Here is a 16,505-nt window from a genome sequence, read left to right as displayed (position 1 = left end):
ATTTGCTGTCCTACATCATGTGATTGCTGTAGGGTATTTTAGGGAAGCCCACGCTGCAGTGCTTCATGCCAGTAGCTGCTCACTGAGTGTGCAGCATATGGTGAATAACAGAGATTGACAGTGTGATTTAACAGACACAGGTGGAGCTCCTCCCATCCACGGCTGTTAAAGACACATAATATCCTGCATCAAAGGCAGTGGTGCAACATATGACGTATATATGTCATATGTCATAAAGGGGTTAAATAAGCAAAGCCATTTAAATAGGTTGTAGTTTTGAGAACACCTGATTTTGGCCTAAAATAAAATGAGCTAATGTGTGTTAGGTGCCGGGATTTTTCCACTGCATGGGATAGATCCCAAGCCCTGTCTGTTGCTGTGGTCTCCCATTCAGGCCCGGCCGCTGGGATGACTACTCAGCACAGAATCCAGTCCTGGCGCCTTGCTCAGGCTTGCAGTATACCTTTGGCTACTGCCGGATCTCCAGCCAAGTCTATGTTAAAGGCATCACCGTGCACTCTGGAGGCTAAGTCCAGAAATCACCTTACTGAGCATGTCCGTGATATGGCGTCTCTCTATTAGTGGTCGGACGTCAGCTGCTCTGGTGATGTGGCAGCTCCGGATTGGTCCATGGGCAAGGTCCTGTCTGGCTGGACATGAGCCTTGTGTATAAAAGGTCCTCAGGGACGCACGCCGGTGCGCTAGTATCATGTTTGTTAGTGTGTGTGAGTGGATACGCTACCGCTCTTACTGCACGTGTGTGTATTGTGATCTTCCTCAGCTTAGAGCCAGTTAGGGCTTTTGCTTGGCTTCCAGAATCTGTATCCGGTCATGTGTGTGTGGTTAGCACAGCTGAGTTACAGAGCAAGTCCAAACACAGAGCCTTTTTGCTCCCCTGCGTGTCTACAGGGTTTTGTTTTAGTTAACTAGTGTCAGCGTAGCATTTTCCTTTGACTCAGCGTCTATCTGGCCACGTGTGCGATTGGCACGGGTCGATTACAGAGCGAGCTCAACCCTTAGCTACTTCGCTCTGTGAAGTTAACAGAGCTGTGTGTTGTGCGTTCTGTGCACACTGCGTGGAGTTAACGCAGTCATGTTAGGTGTATGCTTACTGTGTGTTTCGCCATTGTTCACATTAGATGCGGTTTAACATCACTGCACAGTGGACTCCGGTTTGCGATCGCACTTTATCTTAATTTATATTTAGTGCGATCCGCCAACCTTAACAATTTGTTTAAATGACAAACTTCGAAGCCTCATCGGTAGATATATGTAAATAAAGTATAGTGAAAAATCTGTAAATATATGTAAAAATATTTTTTTTCCTCATCACTTAGCAAAATGAGTGAACAAAAGCAAAATCTAAATCAAATTAATATTTGTTATTACCCTCTTTGTGTTCTAAATAGCATCAATTCTTCTAGGTACACTTGCACAAAGTCAGATGTATGTGACAGTGTAACAATAACCACATAGATGATACTGATCATCCTTTTCATATTTATGTTGAAACACTTAACTGAAGCAGACACAGCTAGGTAGGAGGTTTAAGAACAGGTGAACACTCAAACTCTGCTACAAAGGTGATGTTTTCGAAGACAGATTCACATCACAGGTCATACACCATGGCAAGACTGGGCACAGCAACAAGACACAAGGTTGTTATACTGCATCAGCAAGGTCTCACCCAGGCAAATATTTCAAAGCAGACTAAGGGTATTAAAACTTTAATAACCAGACTATAGTGAAATGTGGATATTATCCGCGCTGCTGAATAAAGCATTAATCCAGATATGATGAAATAAAAGATGGTGGTTTATTCAATGCGTTTTGAAGTATAAGTTACTTCTTCAACAGGAAATTACCACATGTATATGTATTAAAACTTTTATGAATAAACAACAACAAATGAGTAACAAAAACCATAGATGCAGTGGCTTGCCAAGGAAACTTAGTGCTGCAAAAGAAAGGCAAATCATGCTTACTTCCCTTTGAAGTTGAAAGATATCCAGCAGTGACATCAGCTCAAAGTCAGCAGCACCATGTGTGACCCTGCTAGATCCATCTACTGTAAGAAGTCTCAATGGAAGAAATGTGGCCAAAAAGCGTTGGACATGAAAACAAGGCTAAGTGACTTAGTTATGCATGAAACATAGGAACTGGGGAGAAGAAAAATGTAAGCAGGTTGCTCTTAATTAACAAGTAAAAATTTCATGTATACTAACAAATGATACAGTGGTACTGTGTTAGCCAGAAAAATAGATGTGAATACTTTTCTGCCCAATCATACTTTTATCATCATTGGGCAGAAAAATATTCACATCGATAAGGAAAAATGTGAAATATTTGTCTTCAACTAAAGGCAGTTTATTCACCAATGGGCTGGAGAGCGGTACAATAATAAATGCCTACAGGCTACATGCAGTGAAGCTTGGTGGAGGTTCCTTCCAAGTTTGAAGCTGAATTTCAGGAAATAGAGTTGGGGATTTTGTCAGGATTAATGGTGTATTCAATGCTGAGAAATACAGGAAGATACTTATTTGTCATGGAGTACCATCAGTGAGTTTTCTGATCATATCTAAATATAATCTGCAGCAGGATAACAACCCCAAGCATACATGGATTCCTGGAAGTGATGATATGACCTTTACGGATTCCTGCTCTTAAAGGGTGATGCACTGCTTAGCCGGCTGTCAGTCAGTGCCGGGAATGGCTACAACAGCCACTCACGGTGTAGTGAGCAATGACTGAAGCTGCAGCGGCTGCGCCTCCATGACTGAAATCCAAAGGTTGCCGCGACAAATAAAGTTAATTTCCTCCCTGTAGCTGTGATTTCCGTATGGTGGCTGCACAGCTTTAGAATGCTATTGATGTACAGATTAATCCCATATCTGCAGGTTAATAGCTTTTTTTTTACATGACCGGTTCCCCTTAGGCCAGGGTCACACTTGCGAGAAACTCGCACGAGTCTCGCGTCTCAATACCCGGCACTGCTGCTGACACTCGGGACCAGAGCGCTCAGCTGCATAGAAATACATGCAGCCGCACACTCCGGTCCCTAGTGCCGGCGGCAGTGCCGGGTATTGAGACGCAAGACTCGGGCGAGTTTCTCGCAAGTGTGACCCTGGCCTTAACATCATTGAGTCTGGGATTACCTGAAGAGACAGAAGGATTTGCACAAACCTAACAGAAGATCTGTGGTTAGTTCTCCAAGATATATAGATCAACTTCCCTGCCGAGTTCTTTCAAAAACTGTGTGCATGTGTACCTAGAAGAATTAAAGCTTTGATGAGTTTTTGAAGGCAGATTAGAACTTGTCAAACCAAATACTGATTTGATTTAGATTTCTCTTTTGTCAATTTATGTTACATTTTGTTATTTGATTAAAAAAAACTATTAAAATTTGTATATCTGAAAGCATTCCTATTTCGCAGCATTTTTTCCACACCTGCCTAAAACTTTTATGCAAGCACTGAAAATGTCCTTTCAGCAAATAATGTTTGCTGACAGGTAATGGCCCATACTATATATCTATTAAAATCTATGATAATCTTGAAGTTACTGCTTGGGCTTTAAGTAGTTTTCTGACACCAAAATAACTATTTTTTAGGAAATGATGCTTTTAAAATAATAAACGGAGACATATTTCCCTTCTAATGCCCCAACATATTCAACATATGCTGCTTCGGAGGCCTGCACCTGCGCTGGAAGTGATTTTTTCTTTTTTCAGAAGTCTCTGAACTGCTGCAGCCTAGGTGACTTTTAGAGCTTCATTAAAAAACATCCAGTTACCTGACCACTGCAGCCAGTCACAGGCTGTGAAGGTCTTATGATTTCCAAATGCAATAGTCACTGCTTCCAGAGCTGGGGGTGCTGGAATTTATGACTCTGTTTCTTATTTTAAAATGCTAAACAGAAAATTATCTTTAGTGTTAAACCCTTAAACATTGATCATTTATATTGCCCAATGTAATATATGTAATATAATCACATACAGTGGCATGTAAAAGTTTGGGCACCCGTGGCCAAAATTAGTTATTGTGAACATTTAGGCTGTGTGCACACGCTGCGGATTCTGCTGCAGATCCGCAGCAGTTTCTGCTGCGGTGTACAGTACCATTAAAATCAATGCAAAATGAAAACCGCTGTGCAGACAGTGCGGATTTTTCCGCGCGGATTTGCTGCCGTTTCAAAACCGTAGCATGTCAATTCTTTGTGCGGATTCCGCTGCGGTTTGGCACCTGCTGTCAACCCACAGGGGAAACCCGCAGGTTAAACCCCAGAAAAACTTCAGATAAACTGCAGGTCTTTTGACCTGTGGATTTACCTGCGGTTTTTGACAAATCCACGCGGTTAAATCCACAGCGTGTGCACACAGCCTATAGCAAGTTGTAGATGAAAGGATCTCTAAAAGGGCTAAAGTTAAAGATGACTCAGTCATTGCCTTTGTATTTTAGGCCAAAAAATACATATACAGTATATATAAATTTTTTGTATTTTTTTTCACATTTTACATTTTTAAAATAACAAAAAGGAAAATGGGTGTATGCAAAAGTTTGGCCACCCTGCATGGTTAGTACCTTGTATCACCCCCTTTTGCAAGTATCACAGCTTGTAAATGCTTTTTGTAGCCAGCCTAGAGTATTTCAATTCTTGTTTGAGGGATTTTTGGCTATTCTTCCTTAAAAAAAAAGAAATCTTCCAGTTCTGTGAAATTTCTGGGTCGTCTTGCATGCACTGCTGTTTTGAGGTCTAGTTACAGATTGTCAATGATGTTCAGATCAAGGGACTGTGAGGGCCATTGTAAAATGTTCATGGTGCGCCTTTTGAGGTTTTCTATCGTGGATTTTGACATGTGTTTAGGATCATTATCCATTTGTAGAAGCCATCCTCTTTTCAACTTCACCTTTTTACAGATGATTTTATGTTTGCATCAAGAATTTGTTGAAATTTCATTGAATCCATTTTTCCCTCTACCCGTGAAATGCTCCCCCGTGATGACTGTAACACAACGCCAAAGCATGATTGATCCATTCCCATGCTTAATGGTTAGCAAAATGTTCTTTTCCTGAAATTCCGTGCCCTTTTTTCTCCACACATACCTTTGATCATAGTGGCGAAAGAGTTCTATTTTAACCTCATCGTTCCTCAGGACTTGTTTTTGAGAATGCATCATGCTTGTTTAGATGTATTTTTCCATACTTCTGATGCGGAATTTTAGAATGAGGATGCAAGACAGGTTTTCTTCTGATGACTCTTCCGTGAAGGCCATATTTGTTCAGGTGACACTGAACAGTAGAACAATGTACCACAACTTCAGAGTCTGCTAAATCTTTCTGAAGGTCTATTGCAGTCAAGCAGGGGTTCTGATTTGCCTCTCTAGCAATCCTACAAGCAGCTCTCACTTAAGTTTTGCTTGGTCTTCCAGACCTTATCTTGAACTCCACTGTTCCTGTTAATTGCCATTTCTTAATTACATTTCAAACTGAGGAAAGAGCAACTTGAAAATGCTCTGTTATCTTCTTATAGCCTTCTCCTGCTTTGCTCTGCCTCCACCATTTTTAGAATGCTAGGCAGCTGCTTAGAAGAACCTATGGTTGCTGTTTTTTGGCACAAGGTTAGAGGAGGCTGTTTTTTTTTATAAAGCTGGGAAATTTGCATCACCTGACCTTTCCTAATGATGACAATGAATAATACATAACCCTAACAGGCTAATTAAGGTCTGAAACCTTGGTCAAAGTTATTTGAGCACACAAATCTCCTCCAAGGATGCCCAAGCTTTTGCAGGGACAATTCCCTTTTTGTTATTTTAAAAATGACAATTTTTTATCATTATTATTTTGTTTGACTAAAATACAAAGGAAATGTGTCACCTTTAACTTTAAGCCTTTTAGAGATCATTTAATCTTCAACTTGCTTAACTGTTCACAATAACAGTAATTTTGACTAGAGGTGCCCAAACTTTTACATGCCACTGTATAGTGTATATCCCATGTTTTTAATTTATTTGGTTCATGAGAATGTTTAGTGTAATAATTGTTCAGAGGACTTATATTTGCTTACATTTACATATCTTCCTTACTGTGATTCCAATACGCTATGAAAAGGTCATTAGATCGTTTGGTATTGAAATTTACAATGTGTTTTAATATAATTAATTAAACACAAAGTATGAAAAGAATATAATATCATAATGTTAACTACTGATACAATTAAAAACATGTATGGGAGTTCAAGTGTAGAACTGTACAACGATTGCTGGAACTTTATTAAAAACAGGAAATGTCCTGGAAAGTTCAGACACTGAAAGCAAAACACAATAGGAGCACCCGAACATGTACTGAATGAGTTCACCTTCTTTCAACTTATACAAGAAGAAAAGGAATAATGTATAAGATCTGCAACATTTGCTAAAATAATCCGCATGGCTGACATAATGTCTAAAAAAATCATTACATATATAAACACACAAATTGCGGATACAAGCTGTAACAAAACCTGTATAATATGATGTGAATGGTGGATGAAAGGGTTTGTAGTGGAATTATACCGTTCTCTGAGAAGGCTGCTGATTCAGCAAGTTGGGGCAACATGAAATATTATCCTTACTTTTATTTTTTCTAACTTTTACTTTGGAAAAATGAAGGCTTCTGAGACCAGGCCTGTCTGTGACATGCCAACATCTGGAAAATCCATGCCAGCATGCAGAGGATTTAAATGTCAGCTTCATGCTTGAGTATTTGGATGATAATAGTTTGACTGTGTAACCCTTCCATGTCCATTCCTGTTAAACCTCTGACTTCACTAGAATTAAAATAATAATAATATAATAATAAATGTTATTTCTATAGCACCGACATATTCCGCAGAACTTTACATTTCAGAGGGGACGTCTACAGACAATATACATTACAGCATAACAATAATCACATAGATCATAACAGATACCAAGAGGAATGAGGGCCCTGCTCGCAAGCTTACAATCTATGAGGAAAAAGGTAGACATGAAAGGTGGGTGGTAACAATTGCCCTGATTGTATGGACCAGCCATAATGTTAAGTGTGTAACAGTATGGACACAAAGGGCTAATGGATGCATAAAGCATGTGGGAACATGATGCGGGGAACCTGGTTATGGTATAACTTTTGGCTGTGCCACATAGGGATAGATTAGGTTAATGTGTTGAGGCGATAGGCCAGTCTGAATAAACGCGTTTTCAGGGCACTCTTAAAATCGTGGGGATTGGGGACTAATCGTATTGACCTGGGAAGTGCATTCCAAAGAATTGGCGCAGCACACATAAAGTCTTGGAGACGGGAGTGGGAGGTTCTAATACTTGAGGATGCTAACCTCAGGTCATCAGCAGAACGGAGGGCGCGGGTAGGGTGGTATACTGAAACAATGGAGGAGATGTAGGGTGGTGCTGAGCCATGGAGAGCTTTGTGGGTGAGGGTAATAAGTTTATACTGAATTCTGGAGTGGATGGGTAGCCAGTGTAATGACTGGCACAAGGTAGAGGCATCGGTGTAACGATTGGTGAGGACTATGATCCTGGCTGCAGCATTCAAGACAGAATGGAGGGGGGAGAGTTTGGTAAGAGGGATATCAATTAGAAGAGAGTTACAATAGTCGACACGAGAATGAATAAGAGAAACAGTAAGAGTAAGAAAAGGTCGAATTCTAGAAATCTTTTTGAGGTGCAGATAACAAGAGCGAGCCAGTGATCGGATGTGGGGGGCAAAGGAAAGCTCGGAGTCCAGTATGACCCCAAGACAGTGGGCATGTTGCTGGGGAGTAATAGTGGAACCACACACGGAAATGGCAAAGTCGGGTATAGGTACATTAGTAGCGGGAGGAAACACAAGGAGTTCAATCTTTGACAGGTTCAGTTTCAGATATAGTGAGGACATGATGTTAGACACAGCATTTAGACAATCGCTGGTGTTTTCTAGAAAGGCTGGCGTGATATCAGGAGAAGAAGCGTATAATTGGGTGTCATAAGCATAGAGATGGTACTCGAAACCAAATCTACTGATTGTTTGACCAATAGGGGCAGTGTACAAAGAGAAGAGGAGGGGGCCTAGGACTGATCCTTGAGGAACCCCAACAGTAAGGGGAAGATGAGAGGAGGAGGAACCATCAAAAGATACAGTAAAGGAGCGGTCAGAGAGATAGGAGGAGAACCAGGAGAGAACGGTGTCCTTGAGGCCAATGGAACGGAGCATAGTGAGGAGGAGCTGATTATCCACAGTGTCGAATACTGCAGAGAGATCCAAGAGAATTAGCATGGAGTAATGACCATTTGATTTAGCTGTTAGTAGATAATTAGAGACTTTAGTGAGGGCAGTTTCAGTAGAGTGTAAAGAGCGGAAACCAGATTGGAGAGGGTCGAGAAGAGAGTTATCAAAGAGATAGCGGATAAGACAGGAGTGGACCAGGCGATCCAGGAGTTTAGAGATGAAGGGAAGATTAGAAACAGGTTAATAGTTAGCGGCACAGTTTTGGTCGAGGGATGGTTTTTTAAGTAGTGGATGTATGATGGCATGCTTAAATGAGGAGGGAAAGATACCAGAAGAGAGAGAGAGGTTAAATATTTTAGTTAGGTGAGGGGCTCTCTTGATCCGACTTTTGAGGCAAGGCTCCCTCTGGTGGATACTGCTGTTAGTGGTGCTGGTCAACATGATGTTAACCCAACAGCTGCAGAAGATACAGTAATTGGAGGAGTGGTGGTAGTGACTGGGACTACATAAGGGAGCAGACTTCTCTCAGTGACTGCCGGTGATACTCCTTTCTTTGCTTAGTGAGGATTTCTGTCTGCTGCCTGATCCTGCATTTTTTCAGCTAAGTGTCATTTGCTAAACCCTTTGCATCTGTTTTTGCCTTGCTGTCAGGGGTCAGCTTGCTCCCCCTGGGGCTGCTGGCTCCTGCCCTGTATTTTTTGTATCTTGTGTTTATTTTCTCAGTCCCCTGCTGAATTGCTAGCCGCCTGTTGCTAGCCGCCAGTTCACACCAGTTCACGCCAGTTCACGCCAGTGCTGATATAGTGGGGGCGAGGTTGTTCAAACCTCAGTATTTTTGTACATCAGTCGTGTTGGAATTATTAGGGTTTTTGCGTGATTGCAGACAGTGCCTTTTCTGTCCTGTCCTATCTAGTCAGTGTGGGCCCCATCATTTGCTCAGTCTATTTTCTGTCTGTGTTTGTGCTTCATCTTGTCTCACCAACAATATATAGATCCTTTGGGGATCTGCTCCAGGGCAGTTTAGATTTCACCTTTCTGTCTTTAGGCTTAGTTAGTCCTCCGGCTGTGACGAGGCGTCTAGGGCAACGTAGGAACAATCCACGGCTACTGATAGTTGTGTTGTTAAGATCAGGGGTCTGCAATCCGCTGAGCTACCAACCTCTCTGGTGTTCTGGTGGCATAGCCTATTGCGCTCTCCTCCTCGGTGACCCATTCATAACAGAGGGGTGACATCAGGGGAAAGGGACTGGAGGAGATGTGACGGAAATGGGTCACTGGTGCAAGTGGTTGGGCGAGAAGATGCAAGGAGCCTGCTTACTTCTTCTTCTGTGACTTGTTCAAAATCAGAGAGTGAGCTAGATGCAGTGGAGGAGGGAGGACAGTGCATGGTATGAGGTGATTGGGAGATAATTTCCTGTCGGATCTGGTCAATTTTTTCTTTGAAGTAATTGGCCAGATTGTCAGCTCGAAGCTCCGTATTTGGGGCCTGTACTCTTGGGTTGAGTAGAGAATGAATAGTGTCAAAGAGACGTTTAGGGTTATTGGACAGTGAGGTGATAAGGGGGTTGAAATAGGTTTGTTTTGAGAGGTGAAAGGCAGTGTTGTATGTTCTAAGCATAAACTTATAATGGATGAAATCTTCATGTAGACTGGATTTTGGGCACTCCGGTTTCCTCCCACACTCTAAAGACATACTGATAGGGAATTTAGATTGTGAGCCTCATCGGGGACAGTGATGAAAATGTGTGCAAACTGTAAAGCGCTGCGGAATATGTTAGCGCTATATAAAAATAAAGATTATTATTATTATTTTCTCCACAGACGTTCGGCGCACCTGGAGCACCACTACAGGAAACGTGTTTGCAGGGTGTGCCAGGGTTGTCGCTGTCTGTGTTGTGGTGTTCTATTTATAGGAGGTGCAAATTCATCCTGGGCACTTTGAAGTGTTTCATTGTAATGTTTCAATGCAGAATCAGGACATGAGAGGGAGGAGATAGGGGCCAATGAAGACTGCAAGTTCTTCATAAGTTTCTGGGTGTTAATGGCCTGTATGTTTCTATAAGTATGGAAAGTGGGGGTGACCTGAGCGGCCTCGCATTTTTTGATAGAGAATGAAAGAAGGTTGTGGTCAGAGAGCGGGAGAGCGGAGTTTGCAAAATCATCCACTGCACAAAGCCGAGAGAAGACCAAGTCGAGGGAGTTTCCGTCTTCATGCGTTGGAGAATTAGTAAGCTGCGAAAGGCCAAACGAGAAGGTTAGAGATAAAAGGTGAGTAGCAGATGGGGAGAGGGGAAGAGCAATGGGGATGTTGAAATTGCCCATGATGAGGGTAGGGATGTCACAGGAGAGAAAATGTGGAAGCCAAGTGGCAAAATGATCCAGGAAATGATGGGCGTGGCCGAGTGGACGATACACCACCGCCACTCGCATGGAGAAGGGGGTGTAGAGTCTGACGGCATGGACCTCAAAAGAAGGGAAGACAGGTGAGGGTAGTTGAGGGATAACCTGAAAGGTACATTTTGGTGATAGGAGCAGACCAACGCCTCCACCTGCTCTATTGTCTGATCTTGGGGTATGAGAGAAGTGTAGTCCACCATATGAAAGAGCAGCAGCAGCGGTAGTGTCTGACTGCTGGATCCAGGTTTCAGTAAGATCCAGAACATTAAGAGAATTAGAAAGGAAAAAGTCATGAATGAAGGAGAGTTTGTTGCACACTGAGCGAGAATTCCAAAGGGCACAATTAAGAGAGACAAATGGCATGCAGGGAATATTAATAAGATTAGAGGGGTTTCTGAGTGTAGCAGTTGAGGGGTTTGACTTTCTATAACATGGGGGACCAGGGTTGGGAGCAATGTCTCCTGCGACAAGGAGAAGGAGGATAGAAAGAGTGAGCAGATGATTAAGTGATTTGTGAGAGCATCTCTGATGTTGAATGGTGGGACTGCATGGATCTGTGCTGTGTAGCAATGTGAAAAGAGCGTGAGTGCTATACATAGGAGAGGAAAGGAGTGAGGGGCCAATATGGATGGAGTGTAGAGAGTTAATGCCAGGGTGGTGGATGTGTGTGAATGCAGCGGCCAGGATATAAATTATACAAATGCACATGGTATATATTTGTTGTAAACCAAATGTACAGGGAGTAGATTTATATAAATGTCTTACCTGTCTCCTGCCCTATCTAATTGCCATGTTATAACTGCCTCATACTTTGATTAAATGTACTTCGATTAAATGTGCATAAATGCCCCCTGCATAAATGCCTTCCCCAAGCTATGTCTGAATATATAGGATGCTAAGTCTTAGATCTCCTTTTTTTTTTTTGCTCTCTATCTTCTCGTTAATCAATCAAACTAAATTTAGACAGCAGGACCCAATAAATGTTGTGGTCAGAAAAACAAATCTCCAGGACTACATGGATCATAAAGCACTTTGAAAAGTTTCTTGACCTCACAACATAAGGGGACAAGCAGAGTAAGTTGAAATAACTATATACCAGATATAAGCTTGCAGTGCAGAATGCAAAAACATTAAACACTGGATCTTCCCTGCAGAAAATATTTCCAGCAATGCTTTTAACTTAGAATTGTCCAAGGGTTCGAGTGCATTAATTGATATGTCATTTAAATACTCCAGGAATCTGAATAATCTGATTGACTCATAAAAAATGGTAAAGTGGCCACACAGACCAAAAGGGGTCTCACCAAGAATCAAAGCCTTATAGGTTTGAGAATTTGCCAAATGCCTGGACTATGGCCGGACTGGCCATCTGGCATCAAATTTTAACACTGCGTTCTCAGGACACAGATATTGCTAAAAGCTGTAGGGAAGCAGAGAGCCATTACTGTGCAATGCTACTCTCTCTGTCAGGCTGTTTCTGGTCTGTGGCCTGCAAGAGACTGTTATACAAGCTAGAAGATGAGACTGAGGCTGTGTGGTACAGGGAACCATTATATTGGGTATACATAAGATTTTTTTTCTTTATATATATATATATATATATATATATATACACTGCTCAGAAAAATAAAGGGAACACTTAAACAACATAATCTAACTCCAAGTAAATCAAACTTCTGTGGAATCAAACTGTCCACTTAGGAAGCAACACTGATTGACAATCAATTTCACATGCTGTTGTGCAAATGGAATAGACAATAGATGGAAATTATTGGCAATTATCAAGACACCCTCAATAAAGGAGTATCTGCAAAATGACCTCCAGCAGGCAACAAATGTGCATGAGTCTGCACAAACGGATAGAAGCCGGCTGCATGAGGATGATCTGAGTGCCCGGTGGATTGTGTGGGTTGTAGAGTCCGTCCCATGCTACCACGAGTGTGAAAGCACAACCAACATTCAAAAGTGACCAAAGCATCAGCCAGAAAGCATTGGCACTGAGATGTGGTCTGTAGTCCACACCTGCAGAACCACTCCTTTATTGAGGGTGTCTTGATAATTGCCAATAATTTCCGTCTGCCACCTGCGTCTCTGAACGCATAGTGGTGTTGGGATTTCATGAAATCCCATCCACTGTGCTGTAACATCTAGACGCTGCTGGTTTGACGCTCCTGCTGTACGCAGCGTCAAACCCGCAGCGTTACTGATTGTGGAAACATACCCTTAAACACTGCTCCCCATGTTTATCATCCCTTAAAGACTTTTACAGTTCCCTTCTTCTCTAGCAGACTGTTTCCATTGATTCCCCGGTGTTACACAGACTACTCCCAATGCTATCCAGGTAGTACATACTTTTCTTCCTGTGCCCTCTTCACATATTGCTCCCATGGTGCCCCATCTCTCTCATACAGGTTACTAGCTATGCTTCCCATTTCACAGATTGTTTCACTCCATATAGACTGCTCCCTATGCTCCCCATTTCTCAGATAGATTTCTCCTACATATAGACTGCTTCCTATGCTCTCCATTTCTTGGACTGCTCCCCCTCCATATAGGCTGCTCCCTATGCTCCCCATTTCTCAGACTTCTCCATATATACTGCTCCCTATGCTCCCCATTTCTCAGACTGCTCCCCATTTCACAGACTGCTCCCCCTCCATATAGACTGCTCCCTATGCTCCCCATTTCTCAGACTTCTCCTCCATATAGAGTGCTCCCTATGCTCCCCATTTCTCAGACTGCTCCCCCTCCATATAGGCTGCTTCCTATGATCCGCATTTCACTGACTGTTCCCCGTCCCTTACTGATCTTTATTTCAGGAAAATAAACACATAGTTTAGCTTTTTGCTTCATCCCTCTACTGATTATATGGATGACTGCAGGGAGACAGAAAATACTACTCGGGTTACGGAACAGTTCTCTAAATATGGCAGTACAGCTACACCTCCCCTGCTTAGGGAAATTCTGCCTCCTGAGCTCTCGGCAGGGCACTGATGAAAATCTCTGCTCAATCATTAGGAGTTAAAAGGATAAGCTTTTAGAATTCCCAACATTTTGAAATTTTACTCATACTGTAAGCTTCCAAAATACCTATTGAAGCTTCCCTCTTAGTAAGCCAACCAGCCTATAAAAAATTTTGGGGCATTGGAGCTTTTTGTATCATTAAGCAAGTAAACAGTAACTGCAGAACTAGTGAGTTTGCTGGACACTTCTGCCAATATCCTTACAGCAGTAGCAAGGAAAGTTTTCTGTGGGTTTCTTTCTAGTTACATTTAGGTTGGCCATGCACACCAGACCAAGGTTTATGATATTGGACTGTTTCCATCCTAACAAACGCATGTCAGGTAACATTTTTGCCACGAATGATTGTTTTATGTGACCAGTGACATACCTTCATTGTTTGGAATTTTCATTTGACAGTTGTCAAAGATCTTTCGCCTACCAAGATTCTTTCTTTGAAAGAACTTTCTCAGAAAGGCCGTTTGTCCTTCACCCAATGTCATGGAACCTGTACAGCCAGTGTGAATGTTGTACTGGCCAATTAGGAAAAAATGTATATGGCTTCATCAGCGAAACAATCGTTCACAAGGACATAATTAACAAATATGGAAGGTAGTAAGTAACGCGAATTTAGAATGTTATAGAGGGTACTTTTTGTTCTATTAGGGTGAAAATATAGAATTATTCTTAACAGTAATTCTGTTTCTAGGAACCTTGCACTACAGCAGCATCGGAGGATGTCTCCCCGCCCTAATGGGAGACAGGAAACACAAAAAAGGTTAAATACCCCTCCCCTTCCTACAACCACCAGTGTTTTTCTGGACACACTGGCATGTATAGTTACCACCAAAGTGCAGGAATCATCCAATAAGAGCATCAGATAGGGAGAGAAATTAGTGCTGTCGTGGAAGATTCCTAGAAACCGAATTACCGGTAAGACTAATTCTAGTTCTCTAGTCACCTTCCACGACAGCAGCATCAGAATAATACCAACAACTGAACTCGTCTGTCAAATATTAAATCCCTATTAAAACTTAGTCTGCAGTGCCTGGTGAACATATGGACTGATGACCAGGTGGCGGCTCTGCATATCTGCTCAGAAGATGCTTTCCCTCTCTCTGCCCATGATGTTGATACTGAACGAGTAGAATGAGCTTTCAGTGATGCAGGAGGTGAAAGATTCTGCGATGAATATGCCAGACAGATAGCTTGCTTGATCCAATTAGCAATCTTATTTTTAGCCACCTTCTTGCCCTTATTCCGTCCTGAGAACTGAATAAATAGGCTTTGTCAATCCTCCAATTTTTGGTTTGTTGGAGGTAATAGAGAACAACCCTACGAACATCAAGGGTGTGAAATACTTCTTCAATCGTATTGGAAGGATTTGGGCAGAATGAGGGTAGCACAATATCCTGACCTCTATGTAAGTCTGAGACTACCTTAAGCCCCTGTCACACACAGCAATCTCGCTAGCGAGATCGCTGCTGAGTCAAAAGTTTTGTGACGCAACAGCGAGATTGCTGTGTGTGACAGCTATCAGCGACCGGCCCCCCTGCCGGGTATCGCTGATCACTGTTGAAATGGCTGGATATTTTTGGGGTCGCTGGTCTCCCGCTGGTCAGCACGCATTGCTGCATGTGACAGGCGGGAGACCAGCGACCAGGAGCTGGTAACTAAGGTACACATCGGGTTTCTAAGAGGGGGCGCTGTGCTTAGAAACCCAATGTGTACCTTAGTTACCAGCGCGCTGATGCAGGAGCTGGTAACCAAGGTTCACATCGGGTTTCTAAGTGCTGCGCGCCCCTTAGAAACCCGATGTGTACCTTGGTTACCAGCTCCCTGCATCAGCGCGCTGGTAACTGTTAGGAACGGTGGAACGCACTAAATAAATAATAAAGTGCGCTTGCCGCTCGGGGTCCATCGTGCAGAAGGTGTTAACACTGCTGCTATATAATGGCAAACACTAAATATGGCGATATTATTGCACGCGGGTTGGATGTCACCCGGTGTGCGCTGGGCATACTCTGTTAGCTTCACAGAGATGCCTTAGATGTAAACATAAATACTGAGCCTGTGGGACTCACAGGTCTCAGAGAAATGCACGCACGGTATATGGTCACAGGAGCTGAGCCCTAGGCAGAGTGACAGAGTCCGTCTAGACCTACCGTGCGTGCGGCGTCGCTACCGCGGATTCCCAAAGGTGCTGAAGACTGCAGCGCACCGACTGACACAGCCCCTATGCAACAGTGCCCAGGAGGGGCACACTGTCGGACGCTAGTTAGGTGATGATAAGCACTGTGGCCTGTAGCGTGCCATTGACTGGCGCTGACTCTATGACTAAGCCCCTATCCACACATGTAATATCAGAGGGAGGGGTCTTAGGCTGGTTTCACATTTGCGTTTTTTAGCGCTGGAAAAAAACGCATATGTGCGCATGCGTTTTTTCCCCTATATTTAACATGGGTGCGCATACCTGCGCGCTTGTAAGCGCATGTATGCGATTTTCATGCGCTGCGTTTTTTTGGGGTGTGCGTTTGTATTTTCCAGACGCAGCATGTTGCATTTTTTGGCCCTGCAAAAAAGCGCATGCGCACATATGCGCACGTTTTGCGCTAAAAATGGCCATTATAGCCTATGGATGCGCATATGTGCGCACTGGCATGCTCATGTATGCGTTTTTTTGCATATGCGTTTTTTTTTTTTTAACCATGGAATTTAGGGGTTTGGGTTAGAGTTAGGGTTAGTTAAGGGGGTTTAGGGTTAGGGTTAGGGTCAGGGTCAGGGTTAGGGTTGGGGTTTGGGTCAGGGTTAGGGTTAGGTATGGTTTGGTTAAGGGTTAGGGTCAGGGTTAGGGTCAGGATTAGGGTT

The sequence above is a fragment of the Dendrobates tinctorius genome, unplaced genomic scaffold (assembly GCF_039654945.1).
Source record: "Dendrobates tinctorius isolate UK_male_01 unplaced genomic scaffold, ASM3965494v1 ptg000250l, whole genome shotgun sequence".
Taxonomy (NCBI): domain Eukaryota; kingdom Metazoa; phylum Chordata; class Amphibia; order Anura; family Dendrobatidae; genus Dendrobates; species Dendrobates tinctorius.
This window is presented reverse-complemented; position numbering follows the sequence as displayed.